Source organism: Drosophila elegans, unplaced genomic scaffold, assembly GCF_018152505.1.
Source record: "Drosophila elegans isolate 14027-0461.03 unplaced genomic scaffold, ASM1815250v1 contig_149, whole genome shotgun sequence".
NCBI lineage: Eukaryota > Metazoa > Arthropoda > Insecta > Diptera > Drosophilidae > Drosophila > Drosophila elegans.
The window spans coordinates 5320806-5334739 of record NW_024545513.1 but is presented as its reverse complement, the minus strand read 5'-3'; positions in this window follow the sequence as shown (position 1 = coordinate 5334739).

Genomic DNA, 13934 nt, shown 5'->3' with positions numbered 1-13934 from the left:
AGTTGGGTAAACTTTTTTAAAAGGATTAACTGGGGGGATCCGTTTTGCAAAGAATATTTTTAATTCACTTTCACTTTGGCAGTGACTTTCTATTGGCCCATGAGAATTGTTGCCAACTGTCTGAAAGCTTGTGGTTATTGTTCTTTTTTTTGGTGAAAGGTCTCCAGTCAGACTGTGCTACAGGTGTCCCCCACATACAGTGCTAGAAAAAGCATGGAAATTGTGCCGGGCGATACTGGCACGCACATCATGGCCGACACGACTCTTATCTTCTGTTGTCCTGCTCTTGGTAATTGATTTAGGTTGCGTGTAGTGAAACATAATGGGCCGTAGCGGAAACTACAGTGGGTATTGGTTATGGGAAAATCCGTATTGTTTTTCATACTTATTTTAAACAAATCCAGCAATAAAACCAAATGTACGACAAATTAAATTGCCAAAAAGCCACAAAATATAATACAAAATAATCATCACGTAGTTTCAGCCAAATAATTAATTAATAATGTTAACAATTGCTCCCAAATAAGTCTAAATATTATTTATTATCTTGATAATCCTGAGCTGACAATTTGTTTCTTTTCTATTGAACTAACAGGTGAACCTGGTTAGGATTTATAACTAAATCTAATTTATTATTGATTAGATTCAAATGCTCCACTTTTTGTTCCACTCAGCGATGCAGTACTGTATGACCATGCCAGCATAGAAATTGTATTAACGACATCATAATTTCGCCCGCCATGCGTTACATCAGTACAAAGGCGTACGCCAACTTTTGGTAATTGCCTAAAAAATATGCACATCTTTATTGGGCTTAAGTAGTACAGATATGAGCTGATGTGGGTGCTTCGAGTGTTTCTGTCTGTTTCAGGCAACAAATTCTGATCATTTAATGCGCCCAGACAAATGGAAGTGGAAGAGGCAAACGCAAAGGCAGCCAAAAGGAATCGTAATCGTTTGGAAATTATGCACTTCATTAGTTGGCTGCCCATGGGCTTTGTCGAGCGATTTACATGGCTTACAAATATAAGTATAGTAGTATAGTATCTCCCACAAACCCCCACACATGTTGATGAAATTTTAATTTGAAATTTGGTTAATTGGCATACTCTATGGCTCAGAGGCTAACTTCAAGGGACACGTTAAATGAAACCAATTTTTACATGGAAATAGTTCAAATTCCTGGCACAAAGTTTACTTTGGATTTCAAGGAAATCAATTGAATTTAAATTAAATTTAAGAATCGTATTTTACAGTTAATTGTTAATTTTACAAAGATAGCCCAAAAATCCTTATAAAGTTATTAAATTATGTTACATAGTTAATCCAATGCAAATGGCAGACACATGTAGATAATTTCACCCATTTTTCTTTGTCGCACATTTCTAGACTGTGTAACTCCTGTTTTTTTGTAGCTTAATTATTTTCGTTTTAATTTCGTCTACCCAAATGTGTTTTTTTTGGCAATAGAAGAGGCCAAATTGTAAATCTCGAGTGTGTTTTGTGTGCCTGGGCGGGCGACTCTAATCCACTTTGTCGCCCAGTCTGCCAATTATGCAAATCAATCAAGGCAAGGGAATGGGCTTCACTAGAAAACGTGCCCTTTGCAACATTTTGCACTGACATCGCACAGTGGGGAAATCACCAAATTAAATGTTAAATAGCATTTACTTTAAGTTATATTAAAATTAAAACAAAATACCCTATACCGAAATAGTGTAAATTTCAGCTAGAAAAATATTAACCAAGGAAATATAAATTGCATTTCCTTAAATAAAGCAATCATGGACACACATGGCCATAAACTCAAGGTCACGAGTAATTATTATTATTGTTATTATTACGTCCATAATTACTTTTACATTTTATGAAAGGAAAAATCCCTTATTTTTTCTGAGTGTATATGTAATAGTTAATCTGAATTTAAGCAACTATTACCCGTTTTTTTGTGGATGTAGTTTTATTATAACATGGGCTTATGTTAAATAGACTTCTTCCTTTTATTTGTGTGTCTTGATAAGCTTAATTAATTTAACCACTTTTTAAACCATATCGCCCAGTGTCGAGGAGGTCGGGAGTCTGAAGAGCCTTCCAGGTTCCAGAAGCGGATCTGCAGTTGGCCGATAATTGAGGCCCTGGCTTGGCACAAATTTGATGTGAATTGGCTGACGTGACCGGGGCCAACAAGGGCGCCACAGTTTGCTGGCAGAGTATTATTTTTTAATTGCCTAGATGTCTGGACCCAGGATCGCATACATCGTGTTTCGCTTCCAGGAAAATCAGAAATTAAATTTCATTGTCCAACGAGTGCCTATCGAAGGCCAACCCAAAACACGCACATGCGTTCAATTTAATCCAAATTCAATTCACTTTATTCGTTATTCTTATCGGAACTTGGGATTTTGCACCAGGGCCCATTCCCAATTCCCAATCCCAATCGCCTTTATAGTCCTGTCTGTGGCCAGCAGACCAAAGGATCCGAAATCTAAACACGCGCCCCAAAAAAACCTGTCCATCCATCTACGCATCCTTGTGGCTCCTGGCTTCTTAATTAAATAAGATTGAAAAGCTTCAATTATTCAATAGAACAATAGAAGGGATAGCTAGGCGAAAAGTTGCTTTCCATTGCAATAAGACTGTCTGTGGTTTATAAAAACAACAATGGAATTATATAAAAGTTGCAAAATAATTAAAAAACTATTTAAAATTCACTATTAATAAAATTAATTATTTATCTCACAATTTTATTTCTTAACTTATTGATTATTCAGTTCTTAAATAAATTTTGGGACTGTAAGAATAACATTTTTAAATATTATTACATGTTTAAATATAAGGCCTAATACCGTTGGCCAAATTCCAATTAAATATATAATAAATAAATATGGAGTCTAAACTTAACCATTTTCTTTGGATATGCATTGACATATAAATCAAGGACTCGGCCTTATGGTTTTATACCGCACTGTTCTGCTGCCAAGGCCATCTGTTATTGCATCTTTTCGACCGACTGAACAAATCGAAAGCCGTGCAGAAACAAAGGACTTGTCAAGGCGCCCAAAAACAAAAAAAAAATCCGGGCCAACTAATTGTAAAGTCAAACAGAAACTGTTAACCAAATGGTTCTTGGATAAAATTACCCTAGGGATGTGGCAGATTTCGAGGTCCTTTTTGCAGCGACTTTAATTCTAATTCTAATTCGAATCCTGACACATTTGCGCCGTCGATTCGCTCATTTGACTGCAGCCACGACGACGGCCATGGGTATTAAAAAAGTTTTCAATTTCGTTGACGTCCTTGAGAGTTTTCTTAGCAGACGAAGGTACATATTTTCCTCTTGTTGTTGTACATTTAATACCCATTACTAGAATATTTTTGGGGTATATATGTATATAGAAAATTATGTAATGTCTCGTTGCGTAGAAGTAATATGTTTATGGAAGCAAAGAAATATATATATAAAACTAAATATTATTTACAGTCAATTTGAAAGGTTCATTATGAATAGTTTTTAAAATACAATTAAAATATCTTTATAGAAGCAAAGAAATATAAATATAAAAATGAGTTTATTATAAATAAATAAATAGAAATAAAATTGTTTAAGTCCAATTAAAATACTACTCCTTTTGTCTAACATGGTGTATAAGTCATATGTTTCTAAGAACAACAAAAACAAAACATTTTTTTATATCATTGTAAAATGTTAACCATCGACTGCAGGATATTCTTTCAGTCTGAATTCCTCGTACTGGCTGCCCTTTTTATTTGTCTTCTGGCGAAAAGGGACGCGGACAGTCGACGGCCACCATGGGCACCACATAATTTTAACTTTTGTAGGCCAACATAAATACTTGATTAAGTAAATCCACATTTGTAGACAGACTTGAGACGAGTGGGTCGCCGAATAAAAAAAATAATCAAAATAATATATAAAATTTGGGGAGCCTTTGACCCGCCGATCGTATGTTGTGGCCTGACTTTATTTTATGCTGCTCTCGATTTGCATAATTTAGCGAACAGAAAAGGCGCGTGGCTCGGCTCTAAAATTACACCCAATTTCGTTGGTAATCAGGTTTAAATGGGGGACTTTACTTGAAAGTTAACCTGTCAATAGCGACTGTGGAAATTCCACAAATCTTCCAGAAATCCCGATCAGATTAAATACTACTAAATATACAGAAATAAATAAAAGAGCGCCAACCAAACAAAACAAACAATCAACTTGAGTATCTCCCCGAATCGCCGGGCAAATAATGAAGCAATGAAATGGCCAATTTAAATCAATGCGCCTCTTGGCCCAGACAAGAAAAAAAAAAACATTGCCAAAAAAAAATGAAGAAAAAACAGGGCAAAAAACTGAATGGCTAAATTGCCTTTCGGCCAGCTCATTTCGTTGTTTTTATTATTTCTGCTGATGCTGACCCATCATCGTCCTCTACATGCCATTAAATGTTGCTGAATTTAGACGGATTTCAGTCTGATTCATTTTAGAGCCACAATCAATCGAATGGAATCACCACTTTTGATGGCGGGTGCTTAATGGGGGTGTCTACTGTAGTAAAATCCAATATCATAATTTATTTAATATACGTAGAATATATAACACATATTAAAAGTATTTTTTATTATTAAAGGATCAAGAAAAGACAATTTTTGTGTCATAAATTGTAGGATTTTGGAAATATGTGAAAAAAAAAAATATTTTCAAAGAGTCTTTTTGTTGTAACTTGGTCAAAATTAAACGCATATCCATAAGAGCGACAATTTCTGATTTTTTTGTAAGGGGGTACATCATCATTTTTTGCAGAAATTTGAAAATCTGAAAAAATTTTAACTGTGAATGCCATTTGATTGGAAATTTTATTACGAATTCAACGGTGTATGACATTCCACATTTTGACCATTATTTTCCAGGGTTTTAACACAAAAACCAAGTTTTTATCGTTTTTTTTTGGGGTTTTAGGCGATTTTTCAAACAAAATTAATTCTAAACAGTCTTTTTGTTGTAACTTTGCCAAAATAAGACCCAAATTCAAAAGAGTTGCTATTTTGAACAGCTGGCAACCTATGCCATCCATCCCTGATCGATTGAAAACAAATAATTTAGTTTTGACACAAAAACCGAATTTTGAAAAACGTTTTTTGAAAAATTTATTTATGTCCAAATTTCTGACTTTTTTGTAAGGGGGTACATCATCATTTTTTGCAGAAATTCGAAAATCTGAAAAAATTTTAACTTTGAATGCCATTTGATTGGAAATTTTATTACGAATTCAACGGTGTATGCCATTCCACATTTTTACAATTATTTCCCAGAGTTTTGACACAAAAACCAAGTTTTTAATGTGTTTTTTGGGATTTTTCGCGATTTTTCAAACAAAATTATTTTTGAAGAGTCTTTTTGTTGTAACTTTGCCAAAATAAGACCCAAAGTCAAAAGAGTTGCTATTTTGAACAGCTTGCAACCTAAACCATCCGTCCCTGATCGATTTAAAACAATTTATTTTGTTTTGACACAAAAACAGAATTTAGAAAAACGTTTTTTGAAAATTTTATTTTTGTCCAAATTTCTGACTTTTTTGTAAGGGGGTACATCATCATTTTTTGCAGAAATTCGAAAATCTGAAAAAATTTTAACTTTGAATGCCATTTGATTGGAAATTTTATTACGAATTCAACGGTGTATGACATTCCACATTTTGACCATTATTTCCCTAAGTTTTGATACAAAAACCAAGTTTTTAATGTGTTTTTTTGGGATTTTTGGCGATTTTTCAAACAAAATAATTTCTAAAAAGTCTTTTTGTTGTAACTTTGCCAAAATAAGACCCAAAGTCAAAAGAGTTACTATTTTGAACAGCTGGCAACCTAAACCATCCATCCCTGATCGATTTAAAACAATTAATTTTGTTTTGCCACAAAAAAGAAATTTAGAAAAACGGTTTTTGAAAAATTTACTTTTGTCCAAATATCTGACTTTTTTGAAAGTCAGAAAAAATTTTAACTGTGAACGCCATTCCATTGGAATCCTTTTGGCTTTCCTTTTAGTTTCTGAAATGATTGTTATGATGATTACAAGGTTTTCTAATTATTAGTAAAAGGTCTTTTCCGCTGCTCACAGATGTCCCATGAAATTATGCACATGTGTGTGGTTAAGCTGACAACAAGGCTAAATATTGATTTTGTAGCATCAATGGCAACAACAATTGCAGTGAGAAAAGATTGGCAGCCGCTTTGCTTTGACATATGGCTCGTTGTTCGTTCTTCGTCCTTTCTCCTTCCACCATGGTACCGCCCGCCATCTATCAGTTGGGTCCTCCAGCGTCTAGACATTTCCACATAAAAGCCTCGCAGTCCCGCTTTTCCACTTTCCCATTTTCCCACTTGGCCACCGTGTCTGACACATTTTTTTGTAATTATGCGACAGATTCGTTTTTCAGTGGGCTCTTTTCCTTTTTTGTTTGTTGGCATCCTTGCTCCTTCCACCCACGCGGATCCTTTGTGCTCCTTTTTAATGGCAACGCTTTGCGTGCCTAATTTGAAGCGCACACGGCGCACATTAATGAGGAGGGCCGAAAAGGACGAGCGTGAAGGGGCAAGGGCAGGATGTAGGACACCGTGGAACAGGATCCTACATGCAACCCGAGAAACAGCCCTGTAAACAAACATTTGAACCGTCTCTGCCTACAGCAAATATCAGTTTTCAAAGCTAAATAGCTAGTTTGTTAAATTTAGTTTTCTAAACAAAATTATTCGCTATTTTTTAAGAGGATCAACAAAATAAAACATGTTTTAAAGCCTTAAAATGTATTGCTCCAACGCGTTTTAATTGAATATTTATAAATATTTGATAGATTTTTCACTTTTTTAATTTTTTATATCCAATTTGTTTTTATTCTGCAAAAATATTTATATATTTCTAACTTAAAGTTTTTAAATCTCTAATTAATTTGTCTAAGTTTTTTATTTTTTCTGTAAATACTTGTATTTTCATGCTGAAATATTTATTTAACAGTCATGTGTAAAAACAAATTTTATTATTTGTGTTTATTTAAAAAAATAAATAGTTTTTGTACTAAAGCAAATTCAGAAAAAAGGGCAAAGAAATAATTTGCAATGTAGATACATTTTCGTTGTTGTTTTTTTTATGACAAAATGAATGCATTTATCCATTAATGCAAAATATAAAAAGAGTATGGTAAGTAAAAGTAAATAGCTTGCTACTGTTATTTCTAGAAAGCGAAGACTTTTTTGTCCATTATTATTGTTTTTAAATTCTGAACATATACTAATAAAGTACGCCCCACTGTGTGTGTGAAATAATATATCTGGCGATATTATATTGCGACCCGTATGCGCGCATGATTAAATAAGATGGAAATGTAGCATAGGGCTGATGTTGTTGGGGGGTGTGCAGTTAAATGGAATTTCAACGCTTTCTTTTAACTGCAAAATTAATGATGATAAAGTGCGGACGAGTCAAAAGAAGTGCGATGAATGGAAGCGGACTCCACTAGAGTCGGGAGTCGATGAAGTTCCATTGATAGGAAGCCTACGCTATCCCCCAACAAAACCATTGTATTCCTGGGCACACACGCATGAAATTAATTACGAAATGCGTGGGCGAATGTGCAAAAGCATTTAAAGTAATTTAATGCCCTCAAATAAAACAAATTGCAAAGCAAAACGCACAGCGACACCAACGGAAAACCAACAAAATCTGAATTCAAATGAATGAAGTAGAAATGCGGGCTGAAAAGTGGGAAACCAAATCGATTTGGTTAATACCCTAGGAATGTGATTTCATAAGTTTTAGTCATTATTAAATATTTAATATTTATTTTCCACATGTAGTTTAGGTAGCAATCATTAGGTCACTTTTCAAAGTAAGCAATATACGAATACATATTTGAAATATATAATTTTAATAAACAAAGTATTTACAAATTTGATGATTGTTAAATTTTTCAAAAAAATGATAGAATATTAACGAAATTTGTAACTTAGTTAAATGGCATGTTAAAAAAGGTCTGTTAGGTTAATTCTCATACAAATTCTCATTCCAGGGTATTAAGAGAGGGAGTAATGGGAATCAGACGCCAAATATGCAGACAAACAAATGGCAGGCAAAATCGGACGTATGCCATATGTGCGAGTGGGAGGGCACGATGCCGCAGGGCGGTGGTGTGAGCGAGAGGCGTAAAAATAAAATGAAATTTGACACTTTGTTTCTTTTGTGGGTGGCAAACAAAAGCGTTTTGGTATTAGTGCTTGTGGGTTACGAAACAAACACACGCACAAGTGGGTGCTTGTTGTTGGCAGTAGATTTTCCGATCATTTTACGCGTATTTTACTTCGAATGCCAAAACCAGCGTAAACGACCTTGGAGTGGGTGTCCACACCCTCTGCGCTCTTTACCACCAAACAAATCGACTGCGACATTTACAGGACCCTAGTGGCGTTTAGTTTTTCCCTTTTTTTCATTTGAACCCATGTGGCATACGGACAAAATTTTAATACCCTGAAAAGTATGCTTTATTTTTGTAAATATAGTTTTATATTATTTTTAAGAGCAACGTTTCGCTTGTTAAGATACTAATGTAATTTTTGTAATAATTTCGTATTTATTTTTCATATAATTATCTTATAGCAACTAAAACGAAATTTCCTGAAAAGAAAAAAATATTTTCCAGTGTAAGAGTAACAAAAACCACCGCAGACTGAGCAAAGCAACAAACTGTATGAAAAATATCCTTTTATTCCGTTTAGCCCGAATACCTTTTTCATTGAGGTAGTCCCCAATAACTTTCCAAAACCCATTCAACAGATAAATGGAACATGGAAAGTGTCCCAGGGAATCCAATGCAACTGCATTACGCATCCGCCCTGGGGTACATCACCAAAAAAAAAAAAAGAAAAATAACAAATCGCAAGAGCACTAAATAAATACGCAAGACTATATAAATAAAGTGACCCAAACTGAGCTGGTAAAAACAAAAACAAAAAAAAAAACAAAAACAAAAGAATACAAGACAACGGAGCAGAGTTGAGAAAACTTTATTGAAACAAATTTGAAGATTAAATTACAGTCATTTACCTCGGCAAATATTTGCCGAGAAGATGCCCCCAGAGAAATGGAATCCGGTGGACTGGTGGCGATGATGAAAACGATGATGATGACATTGATGGCTTTAACGCTAACCGACAATGGACGTGGGATAGTGGGATAGAGGGAGAGAGGAATGGGAATTCAAATCACAGATTGGGCTCTGTCCGTCAGGAGAACATGTGTAAAATAAATCAAATTTGATTGGGCTAAGCGGTTAACTTGGGGCTCTAATCTTTGTTAACACACCATTTGAGCAGACATAGGCATTTATTAACAGCCAACGCTGTGTTCGGGCTTAAATTTTATTTTATTTTAAGTTAACCCGTTAAAGATTGAAGATTGTTTTCGAATTAAGTTTTTATTTTTAAATTTAAAGCTAGCCCTTGTACTTTAGAAATCATGTGAGTTTATTACGATAAATATAGATTTATGTATGTAAAAATATTATATAAACATAAAAGCAAAAAAAATTATTTTTAATTATTACTTGCTAAATTAAAGTCGCAATTTATTTCACAGAAAAATAATATGTAAAAATAATATTTTTAACGTAGTAATATCTATATAAATTTTAAAACTTGTACTACAAATTTAAAGAATTATAAATTAATTTTAAATACAAAAATTGATAAATTTTTAATATACAAAATTATTTTTTAAATTGTGAAAATGCCGAGTATTTATCGAAACCATTTCTTATAGCTTAGCTTAAAAGTTGAGAGACTTATGGACAAGAGTTATTAAAAGTTTGTAGAACCAATGGAAATTAATGATGCGTGGAAGATTTCCCTTGACTTTAGATTGTTACTATATTTTTATGGCAGTGAATTGCTGATAAAACTCCAATTAATCGCTGGCCATTACCGTTTACCGCTACTCGTTATGCATATATATCTATATCTGGCCATATCCGTTGGCCATCGGCTGCGCTTCTTCTTTGTGGCACTATAGGCAAATTGAGTGGTGAACAGGCCTCTATTTTTTCCCTTTTCGCTGGAAGTTCAAGTGCCAATGTGCTGTCAAAAAGTTGTTAGTTGTTGGTTATGTGTTTTATGCACCATCTACCCCCAAACATTGTGTTTTTCAACTTGTCTGAACTGGCTTAAGTACAAATTGAGTTTCACTGTCGTTGTCGTTTTCGTTTCGCCCATTGTTGTTGGCTGCTCCTTATAAACATTTAAGGTTGTAATATTGTTGTGCTGGCCTTTTAATGGCTTTGTTTTCCCTGGGCCGTCTCGCAGTTCGCCCCCTCCCTCTTGCACGGCCTCAGCCCGTCTCTTTCGATTGTGAGACAAAAGCGCAGCGCACATAAATTCATCATAAACGTCGACAATATTAGCTAAATTGACATACGGCCAAAGAACAGACACCAGAAGGTGAGCCAGAACTTGGCCGAAGCCTTGTTACACCCGCCTAAAAAATTGAAAAAAGATTTCTAAGAATCAACATTAATTTGAAAGTACTAAAAATTATTAAATATTTTATTATATGTACAAATCGGTTACCAAACTCATCTTTTTTGAAAATATTTTAAACATTTTTAAAATGCAACCTCTAAAAAAGTTTCCTTTAAAATATGTAGTCTGTTAATTATTCTTTGTATCTTTTATTGGTTGTTTTGATTCGCAAATTAAATTTTAAAATAGTTACTGTGTAATATTTTGTTAATTGATATTAAAATATTCTTTTGTTGTAATCACAAATTTTTTATAATATTTAACACCTGATCGATAACACACTTTTGACCCACATTTTTGAGCATCACTACGAAGTTTATACTATTTTCTTACTTTTCTTTCCATACTTCCATTAAAGTTGAATATTTTTTATTATCTTCAAAATTGTATACACAAAGTGACTTTTTTTTCCAAAGTGTACAAAAAGTTTTAATAAAACGAATGAAATGCAGAAAATTCCCCAGTTGCCCAGTCCAAAAATTTCACCTCCTGAAAGAACGTAACTGCAGTGAACTAATAAAGTAAAATCGAAAAGTGCCAAGAAGCAGCTGCGCTGGAACTTTGCAAATTAACTAAAACCATAAAGCGTAAATCGAATTAATTTAGCTAGGCGGTGATAAAGGTTAATCATCAAAAAATAGAAGAGCTTAGGAGAAATAATTTAGAGGGAGAAAAGTGAGGCAAACTGTTAAGTTGACGATAATGACGCAGCTGGAATAAAGTTGGCCTGTCTTAACCCATTCTCAACTTGGGTATCATTTTTTCACACTCTATTCACGTTGATGTTTTAACAATCTTTATTTATTTATTACCCCAGCTTTTATAAAGTTATTTAAAAGCCACAATTTTCAAAGCTTGTTATAGTTTCGATCATAAAAACATTTTAGTATACAATTGATTTATTGTATAATTAAATTAAAAAGAAGCAATAATACGTATAAACTTTATCAAGCTTATGGTTTAACAATCTTTAATTATTTTCAACCCTAGCTTGTATATAGTTATTTGAAACCCATATTATTTAAATCTTGGCATAGTTTAAAATATAAACATTTCTAATAGCTTTAAAAAATATAAGCTGCGCAATTTTATCAAGCATTAACAATTTTAAATATTTAAATTTAATCTGTAAGTTCTTTTATTTTCCTTATTTTTAAATTCAGGCTTTTGACCGTTTAATATGGCAGGAAATCTGAGGTGCAGTTAGAGGGTTATTTATAAATGTTAATCCCGCGAAATGGGTTAAGACAGGGTCTTCGCTGTGATCCCTGGACTTTTGTCTATGTAAATGAGATGGCGCCCCAAAGGCGCTGAAACTAAAGAACATATATATGTTCGAAGAGGGGGCTGTATGGAGGGACTACAAAAAAGCAACAAAAACACAAAAAACCAACGAGAGGCGAAAGTAATCTAAAAGTTCTGTTTCATTTATTGACAATTTGTTTCAAAATAATTGGCGGCGAGCACCCCTCAAGAAGCCCATACCCCTTTGACCCCCTCCTTGACCCAATAACGCTGCCCTGCCGACGTTTTTTGTTAACAGTTAGCAGCTGAAGGCTTCGCTCATTTGGTTTATGCGCCGCAGGACATGAGCACGTCCACGTCCTTCGTTCTGCGACCAGCGATTACGGGTTGAACGAACTACACCGTGGGCAGTATATTCGCTCAGTGTGTTTATTTTGTACGTTTTTTGTTTTGTTTTGGAGCGACAGGCGGGGGCGTGGTTTGTTGCAAAATTCATGGAAAATTGATTGCCACTATGCAAATAACTCTTAAATGCCAATATTATGGGCACTTTAATGCAAGCAAAATGCAGGCAATTACGCTAAAGTGTTTTTACAAAATTGAATACTAAGTATGCTTTACCATTTTAGAGACAGCATTTTGTTACAGTTTTATGCGAGTGTTTATTTTTCTGTTTGGCATTTTTAAATTAAATATTAATTATTAATATATTAAATATTATTAAAAGCATTTTAAGCCGATTTTCCTAGACTGATTTTTTGACAAATCTCCCAGGGGCTTCTTAATTTTAAGCCACTTGCAGGTCAAGTTAATAGCATGTGAAAATTTATGAAATGGATGTGCCATAATCCCCCATAAAAGCTAAAAAAAATCCTCAAAAAGAGAGGAAGGCAGAATCACCTGTGATGCAGTTTTGTAATATCTTTATGGGAATTTTTTCTGAGACAAATCCTAAGCAGCTGGCGGTCAGCAGAGCGTCTAATCTGCTTCTCTTGTCTCTCTCTACTGTCCACTACCCATCTCTTTCTTGGCCATATTTTTTATCTCCTTCCCCCCCTATTCATTTGGTTTTACTCGGACTTGTTTCCAGTGATTTTCTCCTTTTCTTGCAGCAATTGGCTGCAAAAGCGCCTCTAATGTGGTTTCTTTTCTGATTTTTTTATGTCCCTTTTTAACCCACAACGTGCCGTCTCTTTCCATTGACAGCTTAGTGTCGCAAGAGCCAGCGAAGCGTGCAAATACAATGAGTAGATAAGTAGTTGCGATTCCGAGTTCCAGTCTACTGTCGATGTCCAGATTGAAGTGGCGGATGTGCAGGGAATACCAAGCGATGGCAGGCTGGCTGCAAAAATATTTGCTCGTTTTTGGATGTCAAGATATTAAATTTATATTTAGAACAGTTTTCATAACATTTTTTTTTATAATTAGTATTGCTACAATGCGGGAGTATTTATTATTAAATTATTTTTATTGATTTCATTTGATGTCTTGTTTTAATGACTTTACAATTTATCACGCATACGTACTGTTACCTCTCATTAAATAGCCTTTTTTTTCTTTATGTCTTAAATTATTTTAAAGCAATATCAATAAATTGACTATAAATCAAAAATAAGAGTAAAATTATTTTGTACGAAATTCAGATTGGCTTACGTGTCGTATGAGTGATTTTTATAACACCATTTGCTTGGCTTCCAAGCAAGTTTATTGCAAACCAAAATCAACCATTTTAAACGGTGAGATTATGTGTTTCCTTTGGACAACCCCTATGCACATATTTAACAAAACAGTTTTATTCAAAAGGTCAATTCTCCATTCTCCCAGTCCAATATTTAAATAAAGCTTCCTTTTTCGTCAAAAACCATTCCCACTAAAACTTAAGAGAGTACTTACTCTCTTAGATAACTTCCCTACCATTATTTACCCCAATTAAAATCCTTCCCACTATTTTATGGTACCCCATCTGGGTACAGTGAGCACTGCGATTGCGCGGATAAACTTCCCCTGACTTGCAAAAGTCGGGCCTCAGGGGAAATCCGCGATTTATGAATGAAATCAAATTTACTACGCCACTGGGAACAGTTTCTCTGGTTTTTCGTGAACAAGGAAAGATTTCGTGG